This window comes from Chrysochloris asiatica, unplaced genomic scaffold (assembly GCF_000296735.1).
Source record: "Chrysochloris asiatica unplaced genomic scaffold, ChrAsi1.0 scaffold00018, whole genome shotgun sequence".
Lineage (NCBI taxonomy): Eukaryota > Metazoa > Chordata > Mammalia > Afrosoricida > Chrysochloridae > Chrysochloris > Chrysochloris asiatica.
The window spans coordinates 20,090,408-20,104,407 of record NW_006408536.1 but is presented as its reverse complement, the minus strand read 5'-3'; the positions used below and the strand labels follow the sequence as shown (position 1 = coordinate 20,104,407).

Genomic DNA, 14,000 nt, shown 5'->3' with positions numbered 1-14,000 from the left:
TCACAGGACAGCCCCCACAGGAAAACATGATCCAGCACCAAATGGTAACAATGTCAAGGCTGAGCAGCCCTGCACTTAAACTGCTACAATCTTCTAGAATGTTAAATACTTTCCCCTAACAAATCCTTCCATATGTCAGATAAACACTGCTTTTCATTTTCAGTCAAGTATAATCAGATTAAACAAAAAGGAATAATTAGAGCACAAAACCAAATTGGAAGAAAGGGAGCGGGTAGGAGAAATGAGTTTGGTCAAGAACACACACACACAGACACACACTGCCTTAGAAGAACTGAATGTGTGGGGTGGGCTGAGGTAGGGTGTTTCCCTTCTGTATGATATACTTGCTGAATTTGCAATAACAACTCCAAATAATTGCTATTTTATTGAGAGCTCCCTGCCAACAATTAGAAACAGCTCTAGCTGGGTGACACTGAATTCTGCAAAAATCCATCAGGGCATTTAAAAGCAAACAGAAAAAGAATGAGACAGTGAATTCAATAGAGTTTTATTGACAACCCATAGCTTATAGAGTTTTCGTCTCTAAACCTTGACAAGACTTCTTTGCATCTGAAGTTTTCTGAAGCTCATAGAAGGGGCTAAGATAATAAATCCCTAGCATAGTAGCTGAGTTCACTGGCTAGCGACTGAGCTCCTTCTTCCTCAGAAGTGCTTAGAAGCTGAGGAAGAATGATTATTAAGCAGACTACCAAATTTGGGGACTCCGAGTTCTTGTAAACAATTGGGAGATAAAGCTGAACTCTGAATCTGCTTGGAGCAAGCCCTCCAGAGCGGAGCTGGCTCCTGGACGCTGTTTGAGCCCCTGGGACTCGATAAACCTAGATTTGACCAAGTCTCTTGAGTGGTTTCTAAGCTGGAACATAGCCGATGGTTCTTCACAGTGAATCTTCTTCACACTGAGAGCTCTATTAGTTGAATGCTCTATTAGTTGAAGAATGTATATACCTATATTCTTTATCTTGTTCTAGAAAACATACTTTAGGAATTAACTGGAAAACTACTTATCTCTCTTTCACACGTGAAACCATATGAAGTGTTGAGAGGGACAGCAATAGGATGATTCCTAGACATGGGGTATATCTGCAATGAGAGGAAACCATTGTCTGATTCACCAGCGTGTCATCTCTGTGGGCAGCAGGCCTCTGGATCGTACTCTTGATCTGATCAGGGGTAAAAAGAATCACAGAGATGGGAGAATGAGTGATTCCCTCTAAAGCAATCTTTGATTTCCTCACTGAGTCTGGAGAACCTGCCTCTGAAATGTCTCACCCACATGGATATTGGGAGGAGGCCTGAACTTGTCATATAGCTGCTTGAGTGTCCTTACAAAAAACCTCAGAGCCTCCCTTAGTGCCATAACCCAAAACATCTTGCTAAATCTTGAGATGATCACAGCCCTGAATGACATCTTAACTGCAACCTCATAGAGACCCTAAGCCAGAGCCATCCAGCAAGCCAGCTAATTCCTGACTGATACCCTAAAGCTGTTGACTGTTGTTCTCAGTTTCTAAATATTGAGTTCATTTGTTATACAGCAATAGATAGCAGATACAGGGCAGTTACAATAAATAGCAATTTTGAACCAAGAAAACATTTGGACAGCACTGAAGAGACAGCACTGAAGGAAACATTTGGACAGCAGAAAATGTTTGTCAAGAGTGAAACCTCTTGGGAATAGAACCCCAACAGTCCGATGTGGTGGGGTGTGCAGCTGTGGAGTTGATGGAAGGCGTTGAGTGGAATCAGGGAGTAGGAAAGTCTCAAAAGGCCCTCTGAAAAATGCCCACACGGAACTCCTCAAGGAAGGAGGTGGCCTTTGGAGGTCTGCAGTGCAAACACATTGAAGGCCATCAGCGCCGTCAGAAGAGTGGCGGCAACCAACAGAGAACTGGTAACACACAGCCAATTTGGTGGTGAAACTTTTGTGCCTCTTTTTCCTTTACCCTTCTGATCCCCAAAAACAGAATAAGAGGGAGTGAAAAAGAAAAGACTGGACTCCCCCACCCCAGGTCCCTTCTGACTGGACATAAGAGAAGAGACTGGCATTGTCAACTTGGACCGGACTGGGGTTTCTAATAGCTGCACGTGATGGGGACTGAATGGGACAGAGTGGGGTTGAAGGCAGTGATGTGAACCAAAGAAAATGGCTCCATGTTTGCCTCCCCTACGTACAGCCTGATAATCTAACAATGACACTTAGTTTATTGAAGATACCCGCCCCAGCTGTGAACTGCAAAGTGTCCAGTCCTGGAGTCCAAGCTCTTGTAAGGGTGATTGACATGATCAAGCACTCTGTGGGCTTGGAGATCTGGAGTATTCTCGGTGGAGCCGCTCAGGAGAGGTCCATAGGAACTCTCCATTAACATCACCTTAGGTTGGGTTATGGGTGTCTTGAATCAGTGTGGGGAAGTGTTCATGGGGCAAGGGCTTACTTTGAGGACACGTTGGGTAATAAACAGCTAAAGTGCAATGCAATGTTGCTGGTGGGAGTTCACATTGTGCGGTCTGGAGGACCAAAGGACTCTGGGAGCCTATGATGGGATGCCCCAACTCCAGTGAAAGCTGGGCCATTGACTGGCATCTGTTGGCTCCTTGTGCAGAGTCCCCACAGTAATCCAATTGCAGGATTTTCCCAAAGAACTATCTTCCTCTTCTTGGACATCTTCTCCAAATGATGTCCCTGCTTTCTAGGGCTCCCTGGTAGACCCCTTAACACATTCCTGAGGTTGCTGTAACATGCAACCACAAACTTGGTGACTTCTAACAGCAAACATTGATTCTCTCACAGTTCTGGAGGCCAGAAGTTTGAAGTCAATAGCATTACAAAGGCCCCAGGAAAGAATGTATTACTTGCCTCTTCCAGCTGCTGGCGATTGCTGCCATTCCTTGGCTTGTGGCTACATCGTTCAGATCTCTGCCTCTGTGTTTACATGATCTTCTTCTCTTCTGTCTGTCAAATCTCCCTCTGCCTCACCCTTAAAAGAAGACATATGATGAAATATAGGGCTCGCCCTTATACTTTAGGTTAATATTTCCATCTAATATTTCTATAAAGTTGTGATTAAGATACATTTAACACAACTGCAAAGACTCTGCTTCCATATAAGGTAACATTTTTAGGTTCCAGAGATTAGAACTTGGTATCTTTAGGGGTAGAGATATTTTTCAGCCTGCCACACCCCCCTTCCCAAAGTCTTTTCAGCATTCAGCCCATATCCCGAGAACCCTGAAAGCCAGAACCCAAATCCTTAACAATTTAAAACTCATGAGCTTTCAGGGTTCAGCTCCTGCAGGAGAGGGGCTGGATTATGTTTGCTGCTGGTGATGTAGACTTTTGTGGCTCCTAATACAGCCAAGAAAGACAAAGAAGAGCGTTAACTCTCCTTAATGAAAGACATTGAATACTTGGATTTTGCTATGTGAGGAAATCGTATGGGAGTGTCAAGGAGTTGTTATATCTATGTAAATGAAGACTGAGATATCTTAATTTGGTTCCCAAAGGTAAACTTTGGTTGAGCACTTTTGGCTAGATTTGTGTAAGTAAAAAATATAAAAGCTGCCTGACTGGTCTGACACTGTAGAATAAGCACTTGACTGCTAGCCATGAGGTTAGTTGTTCAAACCCACCAGCAGCTCCTTGGAAACCCTACACAGGGTTGGAAGCAACTGGATAGCACTTAACAACAACAAAGAGCCTGGAGATGCTAATCTTCTTCTCTTTCATATTCATCTGCCCAGGAGATTATCTTCTAAGGAGCATTCTGGCTGTACTTCTTCCAGGACAGATTTGTTTATTCTTCTAGCACTTTCTTCCAGCACTTTCAATGTTCTTCTCCAACACCATCATTCAAATGCATTCTTTTACTGTCTTCCTTATTCATTGTTCAACTTTTACATGCATATGAGGTGATTGAAAATACCATGGCTTGGGTCTGGCACATGTTAGTCCTAAATGGATATATTTGCTCTTGAATACTTTAAAGAGGTCTTCTGCAGTAGATTTGTCTAATGCCATCCTTTAACCATACGTATACAGTCTATATGCTGAGCAAATAATCACAGAAGCTGGATTATATGAAGAAGAACGTGGCATCAGGATTGGAGGACTACTCATCAACAATCCACGATACACAGATGCAATGAGTTTAGGAGTTCAAAGGCAGATAAAGAAAAATATTCAGCTGCATATAAATGATGAGGAGTCTGTTTTAGGAAAAACAAGGAAGCTAGAAGGGATCTGAGATTATATTGTAAGCCTATTCACTTGACAGATGTGCTGCACAAGACCTCTTTAAAGTGTTCAAGAGCAAAGATGCCACTTTGAGGACTAAGGTATACCTGGTTCAAGCCATTGGTATTTTCAATCACCTCATATACATGTGAAAATTGGAAAAGTGAATGAGGAAGACCAGAGAAGAATGTATGCATATGAATTACAGTGTTGGCTAAGAATATCAAAAGTGTCTTGGACTGCCAAAAGAACAAACACATCTATCTTAGAAGAAGTACAGCCAGAATGCTCCTTAGAAGGCAGGATGGTGAGACTTGGTCTCTCATACTTGGGACATATTATCGGGAGGGACCAGTTCCTGGATAAGGACATCATGCAAGGTAATGTGGAGGGCCAGAGAAAAAGAGGAAGACCCCCAAAGGGATGGGTTGATATAGTGGCAGCAGCAACCAGCTCAAGTGGAGCAATGATTGTGAGGATGGCGTAGAACTGGGCAGTGTTTCGTTCTGTTGGGTATAGGCTCTCTATGAGTGGAACCAACTTGACTGCACATAACAACAGTTCACTTGACGGATGAGGAAACTTCGATCAAGAAAGATAGCAAGATGGAACAGTCAGCTATTGCTGCATAACAACCATAGAGTCTTAGAAGCTTACAGCAATAAGCATGTATGAGTATTTATCTCAGGCATCTCTGGGCTAACTGGAGTTTGACTGATCTAGATGTTGTGATTAGGGAAGTGCTGTTTCACATTTTAAGTCTTCAGTTTGGCTCCACTTAACTGTCATTGTGCTTGGATTGCTGGAGTAATATTTCTCATGGCAATGGTAGAGGCACAAGAGAATAAGTGAATGTGCTCAAGGTGTTTTAAGGGCTAGTCTAGGAACTGAAACACTGTCACTTTCACCCACAAACTAAGTCATATGGTCAATCCCAAAGTCAAAGGTCAAGCAAGTACACTGCCTACAGTAATGAGGTCATAACCAAGCGTATGGATTGGGGCTGGGTGGAGAATTAGGGCCAATCATTTAATCATCCATGCAAAATTTGCCTAAAGTCACAAAGCTAAAAAATGGCCCAATTAGGACACCAGAACTTAGATTTCCTATTTCCCTGTCCAGGACTTTTACCATTAACAGGGACTTAGTGGAGCATACAATAGATATATTTAAAATCTCTCTCTGGCAAATGTAATTTGTCAAGATGACACAATGCTGAAAACTCATTGTACTTATTTCATCAGGATTTATCATTTTCTGGGCACATAATTACTAAGAGCCATTCATAGATCCTTCTAATTATTATCTACAAAGGCGTATAACACAATGATACAGGTTCAACCTGGTAATGTTTTCTTTCATTGTTAACCCAAGTTTCTCCAGCCTGAAGGGACTACATTAAGAAGAAAAATCAAGATGCCACTGGTTTTGCAAAAATCCCTTTCTCATTGTTCACGAGAAGCCCTCTCATCTTCTTCATATTGGATCTCTCAAGGGTGATGGCTACTTGGTGCTGCTTGTCACCATACCCAGTGCTCTTGAGAGAGTGACGATGCCCCAGGTGCCCCAGAACTGTGAGTTCTTGGGGTGCCAAAGTGACATTGTGTTTCCTGTTTTCAGCAGGGTTGAAGTACAATGATGCCTTGTTGTTGTTGTTGTAAAATGCCCTAGAGTCTGTTCCAAATCTGTATTGGATTTCCAAGGAGTGGCTGGTGGGTTTGAACTGCCGACCGGTGGTTCGCAGTCCAGTGCTGATCCTACAGCAGTACACAATAATGCCTATGACTGGTGTATTCAGAATTTCTCATGAAAATGGATTCTTCAGCTGCTTCTTGTTAGTCTATCTCTCTAGAGAGTTCAGCCAAGAGACTTGGGTTGGGGAGGCTCTGTCAGGAACCCATATTTAAATGATCACTTTTGACTCTTCCCCAGAGGCTGAAGCAAACTTCCTTTTCCTTCAGTGAAAGATGCTCATGCAAATCAGTTTATAAATAGAAATTCCTTCCAGGTGCCCACTAGGAGCCCCAGAGATATTTGAGTCATGGTTTAGGTTTAAACTAAGACCTTCTCCATCGATTTTGTTTGAAGAATGAATTCTTAGATTAGTATTAAAAACATCATGCTGCTCCAAATGGAATTCAACAAAGGAGTGAGTCAGGCATTTCCAGCAGGAAAAGGAAAATAATGATGAATAGCCCATTTTAGTGGCTTACTTTGTAGTTCTCTGATTTGCTTTCCCTTAAAATGATTACTTGACAACTTTTAATGTTGTCCAAACTGCAGTTTGTAGGAAAATTCTCAATTTCATGACTTGATGTGGAACATGACAAACCCATTTCATTTAGCTGAGAATGCATTTAGAAATGAGTCTTTTTGCTCAGTACATCTGCATAGTCCCAAGGGTCATTTTCTCTCTGCTGGGACCAACTCTCAAAGTGGACCTAAATATAATGAGGGTTTAAATTTAAACTTTTATTCATTTCCGGTTGAGAGATGTGTACCTTGCTTTCCTGAGGCTAAAGAAAAAAGGGTCTATTGTAGCAAATGCTCTCCTTCTAGGGTGCCTTTTACCAGAAAGAATCTGGCTCAGTCGTTCTCAAAAGTTTTCATAAGCATTTCAAATGGCCCCCTTTAAGACTCATCTGCCCCTCTGCTGTGCTTTTCTTCCCAACTTTCTTGAAAATTAGCATTTTCTCTACATGCTATTGTTGTTAGATGCTGTTGGACTCATAGCGACCTTATGCACAACAGAATGTAACACTTCCGGGTGATGCTCCAACCTTACAATCTTTGCTACACTGCAGCCATTGCTGTTGCCACTGTGCCAATCCATCTCATTGGGGGTCTTCCTCTCCTTCACTGCTCCTCCACTTTACCAAGAATGGTGTCCTTCTCCAGGTACTGGTCACTCCTGATAAAGTGTCCAAAGTATGATAAACGACGTCTGGCCATCTTGGCTTCTAAGGAGCATTCTGTCTATACATCTTCCAACACAGATTGCTTGTTCTTTTGGTGGTCTATGGTACTATTAATATTCTCCTCCAACACCATAACTCAAATGCATCAACTCTTCTACGGTCTTCCATATTCCCTGTCCAACTTTCACATGCATATGAGGTTATTGAAAATACCATGGATTGGGTCAGGTGTACCTTGGTCTTCAAACTGGCATCTTTGGTCTTGAACATTTTAAAGAGGTCTTGTGCAACAGATTTGCCTAATGCAATATGTCATTTGATTTAAAGGGAAAAAAGATAAAGTATTTTTGTTCCCTAAATAAAAAATTATATTAAGTAGGGTTTTAAACTTTGCAGGTCTTGCAGATATTCTGATTCACATGGTAGGAAAGTACAATACCCTGGTGTGGCACTGTAGGATGAGCACTGGATTGTTAACCACAAAGTTGGTAGTTCAAACCCATCAACCATTCCTTGGTCACTATGAGTTGGAACCAACTCCATGGCGCTTAACAACAGCAACAACAACAACTTCTTTGTGAGTACTAAATGAAGCAATAAATAAAAAGTTCCTAGGATAGTATCTGGCAAATGGTAATTACTTAATACTGAATTTACAAATCCTGCACTGAGGTGCTCCAGGGCACTATAGTGAATTCACAAGGGCAGCATAAGATATTTGAAACGATTAAAGGAAACAGTGATATACAACATTGTTGGACGCTGCAAGCTACTAACTTGATGTAGCTCACTACAGCTATCAAGTAAAAGGCAACAATCAAGTGAAAGTGATGTAGCTCATTACAACTATCGAGCAAAAGGCAACTATCATGCGAAAATTACAGTGGAACAGAAAATGAGAGTAGTAGTGGTTAATCTGATTCCAAGATTGGAGACGTTGTGTAGTACTCAAGAGGCATACGCATTCCATTGGGAGTAATTGTGGTCATTTAAGATTAAAATTTAAGGAGCTCTGGTAGTGTAGTGGTTACGAGTTGGGCTGCTAACCTCAAGGTCAGCAGTTGGAAACTACCAGCCATTCCATGGGAGAAAGATGAGGCTTTCTGCTCCAGTAAAGATTTACAGCCTCAGAAACCCTATGCAGGGTCACTATGAGTTGGAACTGACTCCATGACACACCACCAACTAACCAACCAAGTTTGAAATTTAGGGGCAAGCAAATGCACTGAGCCTACCCTCTGCAACAAAGACATGGGATACTGAAGAGGAGAGGGCAGAGAGGTGGATTGAGTGCTGACTTGAAGAAGAAGCTAAACAGGAGCAGTGAGAGAAGAAAAACGGGTGAAATGTGGGTTGGCAAGGAGTGGCCCAGGCATCTTGAGCTTTTGCGATTGGCTGTTGAAACAGTGGCCTGTAGATGCAGGACAAAGCTGGTGGTTGACAGCAAGGGGGTGCAATTATCCCTTGTTCCCGTGTCCTCCTGGTAGCCAGGGACATGGTTAGTCCATGCCTAGCTAACCCAACAGCCAGTGGCACCCCTTTCTGCATAGCCTCTGCTTTGCCTAGGTTTGGGCATTTGGCACAGTGCCCCTGCCTTTGGAAGCACATGAGCAACCCTGAACTATGCTACACAAACAGTAGACAGAAAACTAACTGGCTTCACACTTTTGGTCTCTACCACATCCAGAGACAGGTGGTGAGTGCCTGAGAATACACCAATGTACAACTATCAGTTAAATATAAATACAACACTACAATGTCCTGAAGAAAACAGACAATTTCAGCTTACATGATGAAACAAGACAGAGCGCCGCAAACAAGCGACCAAAATACAGAGTCAGAAAATATTACTAGAAATAGTATAAGAACTACCTGATAAGGAATTTAAAAGAATACTAATTAGGTAACTTCAGTGGATTGAGGGAATGATCAAGAAAACTGCAGATTAAATCTAGGAAAACATAGATAAAACTATGGAAATTTTCAGAAAACAAATTGACAAAATAACTGAAAAAAAAAATGGGAACCATACAACAACCACAATTAGAAAGTCAGAAGTTCAACACTAAGGTTTCAGAAATAGTTAATACACTGAAAAGGCAAAGAAATAGAATTGAATCAATGAAAAGCCATATTACTGAGCTTGAAGAAAAATCTTTCAATATTCATCTGTTAAAGGAAGAATCAGGAAAAAGAATAAGAAACATCCCGAGATATCCTAAGATCTATGTGGAATACTATCAAGAGGAATAACTTACATGTGACAAGAATTCCAGATTAGGAAAGACAAAAAATCCATAGAGAATACGGTTCAAGAGTTGTTGGAAGCAAATTTTTCTAACATGAAAGATAAGAAGATAGCCATTCAAGAAGTTAAACAAACTCCAAACAGGATAGACCACCAAAAGAAAAACACCAAGACATATATATTATAATCAAGCTTTTCAAAAACAAAGACAAGGAAAGAATTGTGAGGACAGCTCAGGAAAAATGAAAAGTTACCTATAAAGGAGAACTAATACGACTAAGCTCTGATTTCTCAGTAGAAACCATGTAGGCAAGAAGACAATGGAATGATATATATATAAAACTCTGACATAAACAAATTGCCAATCAAGAATCATATATCCAACAAAATTGTCCATCAAATATGACAGTGAAATCAGGTCATTTTCAGACAAACATAAATTAAGAGAATTTGTAAAAACCAGACCAACCTTACAAAAAATACTAGAGTTCTTTGGACAGAGAACCAATGACAGCATAGTTCTACCCTAAACTTTACTCCTCATTCCTACTCCTAATGCAACTCCCTCGCAAAAAAGAATGAAATTTAAATAAGCTCTGGTAGCATAGTGGTTACGAATCGGGCTGCCAATCTCAAGGTCAGCAGTGCGAAACTACCAGCGGTTCCGCGGGGGAAAGATGAGGCGTTCTGCTCCTGTGAAGATTTACAGCCTTGGAAACCCTGTACAGGGTCACCATGAGTCAGAGTTGATTCCACGGTATTTAACAACAAATTACATGTATTTAAAAAATACTGGCTACTCAAAGCTTAATAGATTATATGGGCTTAACTACTTAATAATGAAATTGTTAGGTATTTCTTTTGGCCTAGAGGTGCCATAAGGAGCATTAGTAGTGCTGTATGTTAAGTGTTGGGCTGCTAACTGCAAGGTTGGCGGTTCAAACCCACAAGCTGCTCTTCAAGAGAAAGATGAAGTTGTCTGCTCCTCTTAAAGATTTACAGTCTCTGAGACCCTAAGGAACAGTTCTACTTTGTCCTATAGGGTTATTTATAATGAGTAGGAATCAACTTGATTTCAGAGGGCTTTTTTAGGAGTGCCATGAAAAATCTATAGAGGCTCTAAGGGCTCTGTGAACTGAGAAAAGTCCTGGTGTGGCACTGTGGGATAAAGTACTGGACCACAAAGTTGGCTTGAACTACAAGGTCGGTGGTTCAAATTTACCAGCTGCTCCTTGGAAACCCTATACAGAGTCACTATGAATCGGAACGGACTCAAAGGCACTTAATAACAGCAACACATTTAATATATTGTAGCTATTAAATAGCCTGACCCATGCCATGGTCTTTCCAATAGTCTCATATGCATGTGAAAGCTGGACCTTGAATAAGGAAGACCATAGAAGAATTGATGTATTTGAATGATGGTGTTGAGGAAGAATATTGAAAGTACCATGGATTGCCAGAAGAACAAACAAGTCTGCTTGGAAAAAGTACAGACAGAATGCTTAGCAGCGAGGATGGTGAGACTTGTCTCATGTACTTTGGACATGTGGTCAGGAGGAACCAGTCCCTGGAGAAAGACATCTTGCTTAGTAAAGTGGAGGTTCAGAGAAAAAGAGGAAGTCTCCCAACAAGATGGATGAACACAGTTGTTTCAACAATGAGCCCAAACATAGCAACAGTTGTAAGGATGGTAGAGGAAGGTGCAGTATTTCTTTCTGTTGAAAATGGGGCCACTATGAGTCACAACCAACGTGACAGCACCTGCCAAGAACACTAAATAGTTAAGTAAAAATTGAAGTTAATTAAAAAGTTGTATCACATCTTACATTCTGTGGCTGGTCTTAGTTGCTGTGAGTCAGCTCCGACTCATGGTAACACAAAATAGACTATTAGAATAGAACTGCTCCCTCCATAGGGTTACAAAGCTCTGACCTTTCAAAAGCAGACCACTAGTCCTTTCTTCTGAAGAGCCTGTGGGTGGTGGTTTTGTGGGTGGTGGTTTTGAACTGTCAGTCTTTCAATTAGTAATCAGTGCTTAACTGTGTGCACCACCCAAGGACTCCTACCTTCGTGTCTCTGAATGTCTATCTACCAAGAAAACACCAGATTTCTGAACCAATTTTTGCAGAGCACTCACGAGCCTCTACAACGCACTTTTCAGGTGTACCCTTCAGTCACCATCACCTGGTTACATGGAAATATCCACTGTTTCTGGAGCACAACCCGTGCTCTGCACCAGCATCTTTGCCCAAAATATGCTCTCTCGTCTGTGTTAGCCTATCAATGCTGCAAGAATCTTTGTAGTACCAAATCAATTCTGTGCACTCCATCTGTTTTCTGTCAACTATGGCTTCCCCTATCTCTGAACTCTGTTGACTTTTTTTTTTTTTTTTTAAACACTGGGACTGTTATTCCCAATACAGGGCAGGTCTTCATGGGGTGGCTGGAGGCGGCTTTGGGCCCCTATTTGCCAGTGATGAGTGGGTTCCACAGGACCACCATGACAGAGTATCCAGGCAGAAACATGTTGGCGATGTAGCGGTCCTTGTTGATGGGCTTGGACATCTTCTTGCCCTTGCCACTCTTGGGGACTTCGGTCCACATCTCTGCCACATTCTCTAGCACCATATCGCAGTGCCTGTCGAAAGCCTTCATGCGGTCCAGCAGCCTCTTGTAGTTGCGACAGTTGGTGAACACTTGGGTGTTGTTCTTGACTGACTGCGTGAGCACCGAGAGGGGCCCCGTGTTAAACTCCTCCTCCTCCGGCTTCTGCAGCACCTCTGGGGTCAGCTCACTCGTGGACTTGTTGAGGAGGCTCATGGTACTGGTAACGTTCTTGGGTCACTCCCGTCTCCTCCGTGTTGCTTCTGCCTCTTCTCTGTTGACTTTCACTATACAATTCTCTGGGAGCATTTATCTCATATTTCCTTATTTTATTTTCTATTTTATGATTGTATTTTATTTTCTCCCCTATGCAATGGAAAGCTTTCATAAGCAAGAAATGTCTACTACCTTGAGTGGGTCAGTGGAATGGATGCGTGAATGGAAGGATGCGTGTATATATGGCTGGCTGCATAACTAGATAAGGAACTGATGGATGGGTGGAAAGGTGGATTCGTGGATGGGTGAATAATCGATGGATGAGTAGATGAAGAAGTTCAAGGGTGAGTGAGCAAATGTGTGAATGGAATACTCTAGTAGTTTTAAAAATCACTTTTCTTATGTTTTAATCCCTCATAGGTATAAATTATCCAGAGGTTACATTCAATTAGCAATTTTTTATTGTTCTGTGCCTTATTAGGAGTCCTGGTGTGGTGCCGTGGGCTAATGTGTCAGACTGCAAAGTCATTTGAACTGCAAGGTTGGTGGTTCAAGCTCACCAGCTGCTCCTTGGAAACCCTATACAGGGTCGCTATGGGTCAGAATTGACTTGACGGCACTTAACAACAACAACAACATGCCTTATTAGAACTCTAAAATCCTTCTCATCACACCATGTGTTAGAATAAAACTTCTCCAACTCACCAATAAGATTTACATCTCCCACTCAAATTTACAAATTAGCATCTTTATCAAATCATTTGAATATCTGTCCAAAAAAATAAGTATATTGATAGTGGCATGGTATTTTTGTTACACATATTTTGCATTATTGGTTGTTGCTTTTGTTAAGTGCCATCAAGTTGATTCTGACTTATAGTGACCCTGTAAAGGGTTTCAGGGGAGCGACTGATGGGTTTGAACCACTGACCTTATGATTAGCAGACCAGTAGTCCTTATCTTACAGCACCACATCAGGACTCCATTTTTATCACATAAAGGCAGTGTGCTTATGAGGGAAATCAAATCTACCCATAAAACATGAGAGATCACTTTTTTCATATAGATTTGGTTGAAGCAACTATAAAAAAGCTGACTGAATATCAGGTGCAAAATTTGGCAATGATCTTGGGAAAAGGAATGTTCTGGGTTGAATTGTGTCCCCCAAAATATGTGTTGTAAATCCTAACTTCTGTGCTTGAGGTTATACTCTAGTTTAGGAATGGGTTGTATTTGTTATGTTAATGAGGCAGGATGAGTATAGGATATGTTTTTAGTCAATCTCTTTTAAAATTAAATAATCAATTGCAAAACAGCAAAGATGGAGGAAGAAAGATGCCACATGAAGATCGCCCAGGAGTAGAAGTTCAAAGAAGCAAGGACCTCTGTCCAGATTCAATAGAGAGAAAGGCACTCTGAGCTCGGATTCTAGCCTCCTGTTTGTTAAAGCTGCCAGCTGTGGTCATTCTAGTGTAGCATAACATAACTAAGATAAGGAGCTTCTGGTTATTGAGTATCACTCTGCGTCATTCTACCACTTGTTTGTCACTTTGTCATACTGTAGTGACTTGTACATTGCTGTGATGCTGGAAGCTGTAACACTGTTGTTGCTGTTTTTCAGTTTTTATTGTGAATTGAGTGATCGTTTACATGGGAGAACATCGGTTTTACACTCACTGTTTCACTGCAATGATTACAATCCTCTCCGTGCATCATCAGTCAGCAGTATTTGCTTCTATTCCCTCTGGGTTTTTTTTTT

At 41.5% G+C, this 14,000-nt stretch overlaps 1 pseudogene; it reads right to left on the bottom strand.

Moving 5' to 3' along the window:
* Positions 1 to 11,884: 11,884 nt before the first annotated feature.
* On the bottom strand, positions 11,885 to 12,241 carry LOC102823151 (annotated as a pseudogene).
* Between the last annotated feature and the right edge of the window lie 1,759 nt (positions 12,242 to 14,000).